This window comes from Accipiter gentilis, chromosome 10 (assembly GCF_929443795.1).
Source record: "Accipiter gentilis chromosome 10, bAccGen1.1, whole genome shotgun sequence".
NCBI lineage: Eukaryota > Metazoa > Chordata > Aves > Accipitriformes > Accipitridae > Astur > Astur gentilis.
In genome coordinates this window covers 1,397,588-1,409,697 of record NC_064889.1, presented here as the reverse complement: position 1 = coordinate 1,409,697, position 12,110 = coordinate 1,397,588, and the positions used below count along the sequence as shown (strand labels likewise).

At 55.7% G+C, this 12,110-nt stretch overlaps 2 non-coding genes across 2 annotated transcripts; both read right to left on the bottom strand.

The window, feature by feature from the left end:
- Window positions 1-8,045: 8,045 nt before the first annotated feature.
- TRNAL-CAG (transfer RNA leucine (anticodon CAG)) lies at window positions 8,046-8,128 on the bottom strand. Its single transcript has one exon. It is a non-coding gene; the product is annotated as a tRNA-Leu (tRNA).
- Window positions 8,129-9,080: 952 nt separating this feature from the next.
- TRNAG-UCC (transfer RNA glycine (anticodon UCC)) lies at window positions 9,081-9,152 on the bottom strand. The gene has a single exon. It is a non-coding gene; the product is annotated as a tRNA-Gly (tRNA).
- Between the last annotated feature and the right edge of the window lie 2,958 nt (window positions 9,153-12,110).

Here is a 12,110-nt window from a genome sequence, read left to right as displayed (position 1 = left end):
CTTCTTGCCTGCTTGTTTATTTTTGGTGCTCTGGTATCAGTTCAGGGAGCTCTATGGACAACATGTGGTAAACTCAGGACAGAACCCAGTTACTCTTTCTTGCAGAGCACGTAGCTAACTGAGGGAGGAGGAGAGATGAACACAGGTCTCCAGCTGTGCTGCACAAAGTCTTTAATGAGAAGGAGGAAATGCAGTGGCACGGAACAGAGACCGAGAAACACGTCTGCAGGGTTCAGGGAGGCACAGAGAATGGCCCATTTCTCAAGGACAAGCTCCAGGCAAAGCGCTTGCCTTTCCCCATTCCGATTGAGCCGGTGGCCATGCCAGCCCACCAAGAGCAGGCCCTAACTCCGGCACACTCCCTGCGTCAGCAGGAGGTTCAGCAAAGCAGAAGAGAACGAGCCCTTTCCTGAGGAGCTCAGAGCAAAGCAGAGCCACAGGAGACACGGCGAGGCCTGCAGTGCAGCGAGGAGCAGCAGGCACAGGTGCCTTCTGCCCGGTGGGATGAGGACACTCAGCCCACCTGCAAGCCGTGGCTACGCTCCTGCTGCTGCAGGATCCCTGTCTTCCTTGGTGCTCCAAAGGGGATGATCTGCTGGCTTCAGCAGTTCAGACCGCAGCGGGTGGGAGGCAGACACAGCCCTGACCCCCCCAGACCAAGGGAGCCCCCAGAAGAGATGGGAACCCCCCCGGCGCTGAGGGAGCTCCCAACAGCAGCTGACAGCGAGGATCCCACGGCTGTGCTCTGAGGGAAAGAGGTGAGGATGGGGCCCGGCAGGGTCACCACCACCGGGGAGGCTTCGATGAACACCGTCGAGTCAGCGCAGCGGGCGACACAGGGCTCACTGCAGCTGCTTGCAAGTGGGGTTGGGCCGGAGGCGCCGCAGGGCGTTGGGAGACAGGGTCTGAAGCAAGACATCTCTCGGCGAGGCAGGCAAAGCTGAAACACAGAGCAGGCAGGGAGCATGAACCTCAATAGCAGTCTGTCTGTCTTTTCCTCAGCTCTCTCCGTGGAGACTCTTTGGTTTCAAAACTCCCGGTACGCCTACGTTTGCCACGGCCCCCATTGTGCCCTCCGAGTTGCACGGCACAGGAAGGCTCACCCACTTTTGGAATAGGCCCCAGCGCAGTGGCTTTAAAGCGCCTGTGGAAAGACTGATCATACCCCATCTCCATTGTGGCTTTGAAGATGGCACTGGATGCACTTGGCCATTTGGTTAGAGATGGCCTCCTGCAGGTGGACGTTCTGGTGCGCAGACCCCCCTGCAGCTGAGCCCCATGGATCCCCTTCTGCTTGAAAGAGCCCTCCTCCTCCCAGCTCTCCCCAGCCACCTCCCCCAAAAGGCAAAGAGATTGCAGCCCTTCAACAGTTGTATGGCAGGGCAAAGCTGAGGCAGCCCAAGTATCAGCCTCAGTAGCCACCAAGACAGCAGTTCAGCTCACAGAGAGAGATGGAGGGGACTCAGGCTTACCTTGCTCCTCGAGGAAAGGGAGGCAAGACAGGAGGATGCAGAGCCTGGAGCAGCGCAGGCTTTTATGCTGTGTCCCAGAGCCCTGGCGGGGGGGCCACAAACATTCCTTGCTCATGAAGCATCTCAACACCTAGTAGACACACACAAGACTGTGAGTAAATTTAAGCAGAACATCAAGACTGCACAATCCCATATGGGAGAAGAGCCTCGTCTCACCAGGGATGTGGCAAACCTCAACGTCAAAGGAAGTCCTTTGTGGGCTGGAAGGAAGACCCCTGTGGGCCGGAGTGACAGCCAGGAGGACCTAGCTTACGCTCATCAGGCTCTACCACAGCATGGTTTTGTGATCAAAGAGATGCCCGCTTCCTTCTCTGAAAGAGACCCACGCCCAAATTCACCTGTTTTGCTTAGCAAGGTCATCCCAGAAGCCTCAATGGCCTGCTTTTGAGGAGAGGCTCAGGGCAGGGAGTCAAAAGCTCACAACCCTTTTTCCTGGGTGAGGGATGGGCTGGCCCATTCCATGCATTTCAAACTACAAAGGGACATCGGATCAGTCTCCCAGAGCACCTGGGAGTCATCATGATGTGGAGGAGTTGGGAAAAACCCTGAACTCCAGGCAAACATGAGTCACCCTGCGGTGGACTTCAGTGGACACGTTGCCCCGTACTGAGGCGTACCAGGGATACCAGAGCTTATAGTCCCAAAGTGCCGCTTTCCTCATGGGATTTTCCACACATTTTAGCATCCTTCCTGAATCCACTGGTGCTTCTATGCAACCTCCTGCATTTGCTGTCTTCCAAGGCATTGCCTTTTGGTGGTTGCTCAAGGGCTCATGTGACTCCCAGGTGCTCTGGGAGACTGATCCGATGTCCCTTTGTAGTTTGAAATGCATGGAATGGGTCCCCCATCCCTGACCCAGGAGAAAGAGCCACGATCTTTTGGCTCACTGCCCTCAGCCTCTGCTCAAAAGCAGGCCATCTAGGCCTTTGGCATCTGGGATGACCTTGCTGAGCAAAACGGGTTAATTTAGCTGTGGAAGGACACAGTCACTTAAAATCTCTGCACAGCTAGCCTGAGACCTCGGAGCAAATAGGTTTTAGCAGAGCTGGACACAAATTAATTATATTGATGTTAGGCGATACGCAGTGAGAGGAAAACATTTTGAGTGAAAGAGGCAAGGGCTTAATCACCAGAGAGGCCTTGGCAAGCTGCAATTACTAAGTGTGGAGAGGCTTCATGAGCAAGGAATGTTTGTGGGTCCCCCAGGGCTCTGGGACACAGCATAAAAGCCTGCGCTGCTCCAGGCTCTGCATCCTCCTGTCTTACCTCCCTTTCCTCGAGGAGCAAGGTAAGCCTGAGTCCCCTCCATCTCTCTCTGTGAGCTGAACTGCTGTCTTGGTGGCTACTGAGGCTGATACTTGGGCTGCCTCAGCTTTGCCCTGCCATACAACTGTTGAAGGGCTGCAATCTCTTTGCCTTTTGGGGGAGGTGGCTGGGGAGACCTGGGCTCATTCAAGCAGAAGGGGATCCATGGGGCTCAGCTGCAGGGGGATCTGCCCACCAGAACGTGCACCTGCAGGAGGCCATCTCTAACCAAATGGCCAAGTGCATCCAGTGCCATCTTCAAAGCCACAATGGAGATGGGGTATGATCAGTCTTTCCACAGGCGCTTTAAAGCCACTGCGCTGGGGCCTATTCCAAAAGTGGGTGAGCCTTCCTGTGCCGTGCAACTCGGAGGGCACAATGGGGGCCGTGGCAAACGTAGGCGTACCGGGAGTTTTGAAACCACAGAGTCTCCACGGAGAGAGCTGAGGAAAAGACAGACAGACTGCTATTGAGGTTCATGCTCCCTGCCTGCTCTGTGTTTCAGCTTTGCCTCCCTCGCCGAGAGATGTCTTGCTTGAGACCCTGTCTCCCAACGCCCTGCGGCGCCTCCGGCCCAACCCCACTTGCAAGCAGCTGCAGTGAGCCCTGTGTCGCCCGCTGCGCTGATTCGACGGTGGCCATCCAGGCCTCTCCGGTGGTGGTGACCCTGCCGGGCCCCATCCTCACCTCTTTCCCTCAGAGCACAGCCGTGGGATCCTCGCTGTCAGCTGCTGTTGGGAGCTCCCTCAGCGCCGGGGGGGTTCCCATCTCTTCTGGGGGCTCCCTTGGTCTGGGGGGGTCAGGGCTGTGTCTGCCTCCCACCCGCTGCGGTCTGAACTGCTGAAGCCAGCAGATCATCCCCTTTGGAGCACCAAGGAAGACAGGGATCCTGCAGCAGCAGGAGCGTAGCCACGGCTTGCAGGTGGGCTGAGTGTCCTCATCCCACCGGGCAGAAGGCACCTGTGCCTGCTGCTCCTCGCTGCACTGCAGGCCTCGCCGTGTCTCCTGTGGCTCTGCTTTGCTCTGAGCTCCTCAGGAAAGGGCTCGTTCTCTTCTGCTTTGCTGAACCTCCTGCTGACGCAGGGAGTGTGCCGGAGTTAGGGCCTGCTCTTGGTGGGCTGGCATTGCCACCGGCTCAATCGGAATGGGGAAAGGCAAGCGCTTTGCCTGGAGCTTGTTCTTGGGAAATGGGCCATTCTCTGTGCCTCCCTGAACCCTGCAGACGTGTTTCTTGGTCTCTGTTCCGTGCCACTGCATCTCCTCCTTCTCATTAAAGACTCTGTGCAGCACCGCTGGAGTCTCGTGGTGGTTTGTTCTCCTCCCCGCTCCGTTCGCCAACGTAGCTGCAAGGATGTCGTGGGATAAGCCCAGCTGGCAACTAAGCACCACACGGCTGCTTGCTGTCCAATGAATATATAAAGCATGTGACGCACAGTGCAATTGCTCACTGCACAGAACCTGATGCTCAGCCCATTTCTGAGCTGTGATCCCTTCACCCCCCCACCGCCAGCTCCCCCAGTTATATACTGAGCATGACATCATACGGTATCGAATACCCCCTTGGCTAGTTCGGGTCAGCTGTCCTGGCTGGGCCCCCTCCAGCTCCTTGTGAAAGTAAACTCTATCCCAGCCGACCCCAGGATAAAGGCAGAGGGAGAACCTGCTCTCTCCCACGACCGTGAGTCTGTCCCCATGCACGGGGCACTGCCAGTTGTGGGTGGAGCTCCCTGAACTGATACCAGAGCACCAAAAATAAACAAGCAGGCAAGAGAAAGACAGAAAAGCCTCAGAGAAATAGATGGCACCAGAAGCAATGGACAGGGGTGGGAATACAAGTACTGCCACACACAGTGGTAATGAAAGACGGGAAACGGTTGCCCAGGGAGTGTTGTAGCGTCTCCATCTTTGGAGGTGTCCCACATCCAAGCAGACAAGGCCCTGAATAGCCTCCTCCACTTGAGGCTGCTTTGAGCCAGGCTTGGAGTGCAGGCTCTCCACCTCAGGTGTTGTGTGATTCTCTGAGCCACTGCTGGACGCCCTCATCCAGGAGCAGCCATCAAGACCAAGGGAGCAGAGAGGGGGCGAGGTCCAGCGCTCAGGAAAGCTGCAGACGGCTGGTGGGCACAGGGCAGCAGAAGGGGCACTGGTGTCAGTCCCAGGGCTAGGAGCACAGGAAAGGACGGAAGATGAGAGTGCATTAAACCATTGCCCTGACAGCAAGGCAAGGCTGCTAATCATAGAATCATTTATGTTTGAAGAGACCTTCAAGATCATCGAGTCCAACCATCATCCATGCCCACTAAATCGTGTTATGGAGTTATTGCCTGTCCTGTTCTCACGTTGTACCTCATACTAAGCAGCCGCTAACCACATATCCTTACTCTTGGTTGCGGTCCTAACCAAGCTCCTGACCTTGCCAAAGGGGGCGACCAAGAGAGAGGGCAGGGGATGTTGTTCAACAGAGGGAAGAGATGGCAGGAGGACTCAAGGCAGCTTGTTATGGGTTGCACAAGCTGGACTGCCTTCCTCTGCTGGGACAGTCCTGGCTGACTTCAGAGCCTGGTCCTCTTTTGCAGGACACGCTGTCGGATGTGGTTCAACAGAGGGAAGAGCTGGCAGGAGGACCCAAGGCAGCTTGTTATGGGTTGCACAAGCTGGACTGCCTTCCTCTGCTGGGACAGTCCTGGCTGACTTCAGAGCCTGGTCCTCTTTTGCAGGACACGCTGTCCCCTTCTGCCCCAAAGCGGCCCTTCCCGCAGTGAGAATGAGGTTTTTCTCTCCTGAGGCTGCTCCAGACTGGTCCAGACTTCGGTGAATTCTACTATTAGCTCAAGGCAGCTCTCCCACATGCCCTGGGTCCACCTGGCCAAGGGTCCACGCACACAGTGGGGAGAAGCTGCACTGGAGCTATCCTCCTTGTGGCAGGGTTTGAGCCTGTGTGTTGAGAGCAGGGCCCTTCCTCCCAGCAGTCAGACGGGAGGACACACATGCGGAGACACTCTGCTGGATCTCACACTTAGCCCGGGACACTGAGGACGCAACCGCCTGGTACCTTTGGACTGCCCAAAGCACTGGGCTGGCAGCTGGTGCTTCTGAACCCACAGGACAGACCAGGCTGCCGTGCCCAAGCCCAAGATTTCAAATGGAGAGTTACATTCAGAGAGGGCGTGAGAAACACCTAGTCACTGGAGAAGGGTTGAATTTCCACAGAGTCACAAATCTGAAAGCATGTCCCAGAGAAGCAGCATCGCTGAGGGCTTTCCTCATCCATCCCTGGGATCTGCAGGACCGAGCAGGGTGGGAGGAGTGTCTGGGAGCAGCAAGAGCAGGGCCCAGTCTCTGAAGGTCTTGCAAAGAGGTGGAGGGACCCCCCACACACTCCAGGGGCTGGAGCACGGGGAAAGGGACAGCCCTTTCCCATGCAGAAGCTGTGCCGCTGCAGGAGGAGGGATGTCCCTTCTGGGGCTGAGATAGCGTTTCTCCAAGCAATGGAGGGTCTTCCTGGGGCTCTGCTAGTCTCACCCAGCACTTGGGGAGAAAGGGTTCTGGGCCAGTGGGTTGTGTGTGCCAGTGCCCACAAGGCAGCTTCCTTGCTTGGGGTATTTTGTCCTTGGTTTCCTTCCTGGCAGCACTGCCTGCTGGGGCTGCCCGTGCTCCCCAGACTGTTTGCTTCCTCAAGGTCACGGCAAATGTTCCGTCCACTGCAGCCTCCGATGCTGCTCCTCCCTGCGGGACACTGCGGGGAGGACACTTTGTGCCCCCCTTACAGGCTTCAATGGGCAGCCAGAGATCTCCCAGAGCTCCCCAGCTCCTGGGAGCTGCAGCTCAGGCCAGGCTGGCTCACGCAGGAGGCCAAGCCACTCCTGTGTCCTGCACTCCCAAGAAATTTCTGGCTAAGGGCAGGCCTTGGCAAGCCAGAGAGCTACCTTAATATAGCAGAAGCCCCCTCACCCTCTATTCTCCAGGATGAACAATCCCAGCTCCTTCAGCATGAATCCCGACATGCTCCGGCATGCTCTGATACCACCCTGTGCATGTCCCCTCTTCCTCTTCCTCCTCCTGTGTGCACAGGAGGACCTCTTCTGTGGCTCATACTTCCTGACTGGGGTCCTTCTGAAAAATGCCACCAGTGCTCGTGCAACCTGTGGTGGGATTGTGTGAAGATGCCTCTGTCCTGTCAGCAGTGTTGGAGAGAGCCTGCCATGCCCACATTGGCCTCTTACTGGTGGGCCTTTACTCCCACCGGTCCCTCTTCCCACTGGTGCTGTCCCTGTTTGCTGGTGAGGAACTGCCAGCTCAGGGAAACTTTCTGGGTGTTGAAATCCTGCTGGTCAATGCCACATCCTGGATTGCCACCTACAGAGTGTGCCACTGGGCCTGAAAGAGGGAAGGATGCATCGCAGGGGCTCTCCAGCTTTGGGAGCAGAGGGCAGAGGAGCTCCCTGATGACAAAGGAGAGGGAAAAGTTGCCCCATCTCCAAAACGGGGGGAGAAGGACTATCTAGGGAACCAAGGAATGGTGATGATATACTGGAGCATGTTCCACAGAGGATCGCTAGGATAGTCAGGGCGGGGGGCTCTGGCCTTGTGAGGATAGGCTGAGGACCCAAGGCTTGCTCAGCTGGGAGAAGAAAATGCTTAGCAGGGATCTAATAGGAGCCTCCTGGTTCCTACTCCAGGAGGCTACTGCGATGGCTGGAGGATGAGCGCCATCGTCAGAAGTTGAGCAGGCGGTTTGTGACTGGCTACACAAACACAGATGATCACCCGGAGGGTGCCTAAGCGTGGGAACAGGGGTCCAGAGAGGCTGTGAAACGTCTGTCCTGAAGGTATTTTATGACCCAAAAGGACAAAGCACTGATCAGCTGGTGGGAGCCTGCCAGAAGCAGGAGGATGCACTCTCCCTGAAATTCCTTCCAACCAGAAGGGTTGTTGGAGGGGAAAGCAGAAGCAGGGAGAGAGGATTTTGTGGGTGAATGTTTGAAGCATGCCCAAAGGTCCACAATCTAGGTGAGAGGCATGCAGAATGCACGTTTTATAGGGGAGAGTGGAAAAAGGAACTGCAGAGGGACTCTCTAGCAGCATTTCTCTTCTAAGCCACCGGCAGTGGTGGCGGTTGGGATATGCAGCAAGACCTAACCCACAGAACGCCTAGAGGAGCAAGGCCAACCCCTCGGGGGGGTAAGGAAAGCAAGAGAAAGACAAGCCTGTCAGGAGTGGGACTCGAACCCACGTCTCCCAGGGAGACTGCAACCTGGATGCAGCGCCTTAGACCACTCGGCCATCCTGACCCATTGCTTCAATCAGTATTGCCTCTGCCACTCTACCCCCTTGCAGCTGCCAGAGCCACCCCACCTCAGCCAGCCTCCTCCTGGCACTGCTGCAGGGGGAGATGTATCCTGGGAGCACCTTTGCCTTGCTCCCACCAAGGGCGGCTGACAGGTGACTGCAGCACCTACACGCACTACAGGACTGCACAGTAGCCAGCACAGGGGCATCTCCTTGCAAAGGCCAAGGCACTCCTTCACGGGAGCAACCAAACGAACCATCACAAATTACTTCTCTGCACATGCCAACACCATGTCAAGGGGCTCCAGGCACACATCTACCTTTCCCATGACTTCCTCCATTCCTCCAGGGCCGCAGGAGATGGCAAGCTAAGCATTTGGCCCACAGTCCTGCCTCGTGAACTGTTCCTGGGACAACAAGGGTGCTTCCTTCTTCCCTCCTCGGAGCTGGGAAGGCTGGGCAAGGAGGGCTCTGCCACACCAACCTCTGGGTCAGTGCTGTGCCGATCTCAAGGAGCCAGTCTGTGGGAAAGGGGCTGGAGAGTCATGGTGAAAGCACAGAGGATGCGCCAAGTGCAGAGCAACGACTGAGCTCCCATTCCTGTGGGGAAGAGGCTCACTTATTGCGCATGGTGCAGAGGAAGGAGGGCACAGATCTCTCTGGGACTTGTTGCTTCATGGAAGGAGGTAGACTGTAAGGCATCTCAGGTGGTCACTAGTCCAAATGCCTGCTCAAAGCAGGGCTAGCCCCAAAGCTAGAGCAGGTAGCACAGTGCCTGAGCCCCACTGAAACCCAAGTGTGATACCCAGGCATGGAGAATCCCAAGGTTCTCTGGGCACCTGCTGCAGTGCTTCAACACTGCCTGAAATCTCAGAATGGTACAAAGCAGCCCCTGCAGCCTGCTGTTGCTAAATGGGGAAGGCACTGTGGAGCCAGGAGGAAGGAAAGTTGGTCTGCATTGGCCAGGAATCAAACCCGGGTCAACTGCTTGGAAGGCAGCTATGCTCACCACTATACCACCAACGCTCCTGGATGCACTGCTGCCTACTGCTCCTCCAGCCCAGAGCCTGGCCTCCCTCCTGCTCCTCCACGTCCCACTCTTGCCTGCCTCCTGCTCTGCCAGGTCACCAACTGCCCTCTTGCCTGCTCCCCCGCTTCACAGACTCTCCCGCCTCCTCCTTCCAGCCCCCTGCACACATACACACGACCTCAACCTGCTGGCACGTGGGTGTCCTTCTCTGCCTCTGAGCTGTTGGCTACGGAAACTCCAGCTCCTGGATGCTGGTAATGGTCACGCTCCCCATCTGCGTTCATATGTGGGCCAGCTGCGCACGTACTATGCAGGTGCAGGTGCGTTTGCGTGTACGTACCTGTGGTGGTTTAAGCACAGACAAACGCCCACCCAGCTGCTCACTGCTTTCCCCACCCGCAGGGCGATGCAGAGCACTGAAAACACAATGAGAAATCTCATGGCTCAAGATAAACACACGGACACGGCTTAGCCAAAACTCTTGTGGGAAAATCAGGCTTGACTTGGGCAAAATCAATTCTTGGCCACTTAAAACAGATGCAAGTACTGAGAAACAAAAAGGCAAACATAAAACACAGCCTTTCCTCTCCCCTGTACCAGGAAAACTTCAGTGCTTCACACCAAACTCCTCTACCCGCCCAAGCAGGACGTGTCTCTGCTCTCACCCACTCTGTTTTTTCCTCCCACCTCTCTCTGCCTGGCGTTTTCTGCCCTTTCTGGAATATGTTTTCACAGAGGGGCCACCAATGTTGACGGCGGCTCAGCTGTCTTGTGCGGTGGGTCCACTGTGGAGCTGGAACTGGCTGTGTCTGACACAGGGCAGCCCCTTATCTCTTCCCACAGAGGCCATTCTGCAGCACCCCCTGACCCCTCCACTACCAAAACCTTGCCATGGCTAGCCAATACAGTGCCCATGGGGAATACCAGAGGGCATAACGCTGAGGTAGAGCGGTCGGAGCCTGCCCCAGTCAGAGTCACGATCACACTGTCCTGGGTTAACGTGTGGTTGCATGATGTACCCTTTGGTTGAATTAAAAAGGCACAGCAACCAGCCTGGGTTTCTTCCTAGGCACTGGATAGGTCCATGGCTTGTAGACGTGTGTAGTGGTAGCTCAGCCATCAGCAAGTAAAAAGCAGGCAATGCTAGGGTAACAATTCTCTGTCTATATAATGTTCCAATAGGCCAGGTGGATCATTTCTAGCACAAGTTTCTTGGTCTATAGAAGTTGGACGGATATGAGCATCTGCCACATTCCATGCTGTGTGCCAGTAAGCAATTTGTGTTGCAGGACTCCGTGCATTACGTGTTCCTGGGCTAAAATCTGCCTTGTGCTGCCACTGGTTTTGGTGATGGATGATTGCTTTGGTGAATGCCCATGCCGGCAGTGATGAATGATGAAGTACACGTGACCAGGACGTACCTTCCCCTACATACACGGGGGGCACCATTTTCTTTCAGCTGCCATTTTCTTATTAAATAGCACCATAACCACCATGTTTTCCTACTGCTCTGTGATTGGCTGACAGCCATTTCTGGACCCCGTCGTACCCACCTGCTCTCAGGCAGACCTGTGATTGGCTGCCAGGACCAGCCAACCCTACCTGTGTACCCAGAAGCACGTCAGGCAAGGAAGCCCCCACTCGCTAAACAAAGGGAAGAGGCAACTTCTGACAGCGTCATTCCCCGTGGGTTCTCCTATTGCTTTGTGATTGCCGGACGGCCGTTTTTGACACTGTCATGCCCGCATGTTCTCAGATCTCCCTCTCAGGGACTGTCCGCTTCCTTTGGACCAAGAAGTGTTTGGATATGAAAAGATATACCGTGCAGTGGTATCCACTCTGGAATGAAGACGAGCACTTAGCACAAGCGATATTCCTGTGGATGGCCCATTGCCTGCAGAGCCAGAGGCAGACTCACAGTCAACATGCAAGCGATCTTCTGGCTTCTGGCCAGTCAGGTACTCAGGTAACAGGGAGCTCACCTGCAGATACCCGTGCTATCTTCCTGCTGCCAGGAAGCACGTGAAGCACTCAGCCAAGAAAGACCCATAGAAGAGGCCACTCTCCATTATCTTTGAAAGGTCGCGACAACTGGGAGAGGCTCCTGAGTCCAGGAAGAAAGTCATTGTCACTCCTGTCTTCCCAAAAGGCACAAAGGAGAATGGGGGCAACAGCAGGCTGGTCCTCCTCACCTCGATCACTGGGAAGGAGAAGGAGCAACTCATCCCGGAAACCCTTTCCAGACAGGTGAAGAACAAGACTGCGATTGGTCTTGTTTTCATTGCATTCTTCTCCTAGCTCATTTCTATCAGACTGTGCTTTTCTGGTTTTGGGGGGGTTAGCGGGTGTTTTTGTGTGTGTGTGTGTGAGAGAGAGAGAGAGAGGCGTATTTGCTAGGAAATCTCAAGCTGCACTAGCCAGTGGGGAGAGTGGATTGGCATCAGGGGCTGCCCAGGGTTGGAGCAGGACACTGGACAAACCAGGCCTGGGCTCCAGGCACGGATTCTGCACAGACCTGTGGTACAGTCTAGGGTTCAGAGCACCTGCTGATGTGCACGTGGGAGTGAGGGGGTGGGTGTCCAGCACTGAATTCCAGTCCTGAGAAGCCAGAAGAGAGGGAAAGTCTCAGGCTATGTGTGTGTTTTGTCTTGTAGTGAGCAAGAGAAGACAAAGAAAACACCGCCATGCCTCCCAATTTTTCCAGGCTCAGCTGCACTCCTTCACTGCAGACTACTCCAGCATGGGTTCTCCACATGCTGCGCTCCTGAACAGGAAAATCTCTTTCAGTGTGGGCTCTTCCACAGGCTTCAGGCCCATCAGGAAAGGTCTTCACTGGCGTGCCTTCTCCGCAGGTTGCAATTCCTTCAGGAATATCCACCTGCTCCAGCCAGCATGGGTGCCCCGGGTGCCAGAAGCTTTGCAGATGGCTCAGTGTTGTGGAGGCCCCTGGAACC